Source organism: Aplysia californica, unplaced genomic scaffold, assembly GCF_000002075.1.
Source record: "Aplysia californica isolate F4 #8 unplaced genomic scaffold, AplCal3.0 scaffold00751, whole genome shotgun sequence".
Lineage (NCBI taxonomy): Eukaryota > Metazoa > Mollusca > Gastropoda > Aplysiida > Aplysiidae > Aplysia > Aplysia californica.
This window is the reverse complement of record NW_004798021.1, coordinates 154,466-155,781: the sequence shown is the minus strand read 5'-3', so window position 1 is coordinate 155,781 and position 1,316 is coordinate 154,466. Positions and strand designations below refer to the sequence as shown.

The window sequence follows — 1,316 nt, the reverse complement described above, 5'->3', positions numbered from 1 at the left end:
ACACACACACACATACACACACATACACACACACACATACGGACACACACACACACACACACACACACATACACTAACACACACTAACGCACACATGACCCACGATTTATTGTGGGATATCGTCCCCCACCTGTTCATATGTACTTAACTCAAAACTTTTTTTTAAAGATTTGCATTACTGTTTTTTAATCTGTTCTGTTAGCCCCGTGTACTCAAAAAATGTTTTGCCAAAGTCAGACTATAATGTTGAAGAAAAGCAGCAAGAAAGGATGCTTAATTTGGGTACTTTTTTTTAAGAATGAAAGTTTGTTGTTCACATGTTTTTTTCTCGATCCTGAAAAATGTTGATTTCTGAGCTTATAGTGCGGTCAAAAATTCGTGGCGCAACTTATCCTCAAATTAAATATTTTTAACGGAAGAATCGAAGTCATCTACATTTTGCACAGCAGTTTGTCTCAATTTTCCTTAACTTAGTCATATTTTTCCACAACAGTTGAGGCTAGATTAAAGAACTTTTCTTCATAAATTATTGTATAAAATGCTACAAATCTCTTTCACTCGGGAAGAGGAATTGTTCACAGCACTTCCCGCTTCTCACACATTTTTTGTTTACGTAGAAGGGTTACGTCACAGCTCACCAATGACACATAGTGGCAAAACTACTTACCAGATAGAAATTAATTTGATAGTGAACACTTTTTTGTTTTTAAAATTTTCAAAACATGCGTTCAATAAAGATAATCTAGCGATTTAAAAAAAAATGACGAACGTGCTTTTAAGAGCGATAGTATCGCCCAAGCTGTAAACCTTTTAAAATCAGTAGAAACTACCCACTAGGATTTTTTATAAGTATTTCTAGAATGGAGTTAACCGTTCTTTACAAAAATATTGATCTGTTAAGACAAATTGATACAAGTCAATGTACAAAAGCTGGAGAGTCTATGTCCGATAGTTGAGGAGATATTTGACAATACGTTACGCCATGAATTTTTGACCGCCCTATGGACAAATAAACGTGAGACAAAATGAGTTACTTCTCGCAATCCACAAAAGGAAATATTGGCCAAAAATCAACACTGGGGTCAAAATTGTAGATTTTCTATTTATGACATTTTCTTTAACTATAACATGTCTTTTATTATTTTATACTTATAAATTCTAAAAACATCGCCTATAAGCTTGATGTATATATCTGAATCCGAGAAGTAACTCATTTTGTCCGCATGCTTCACAAACAGTAGGCCGACTGTGTTTTTGATAATAATGATGATGATGATGATGATGATGATGATGATGATGATGATGATGATAATAAT

At 33.8% G+C, this 1,316-nt stretch overlaps 1 protein-coding gene across 1 annotated transcript in view; it reads right to left on the bottom strand.

Moving 5' to 3' along the window:
- Positions 1 to 1,316, bottom strand: part of LOC101864651 — a gene marked incomplete in the record, with an annotated part of 19,773 nt that overhangs the window by 6,039 nt on the left and 12,418 nt on the right.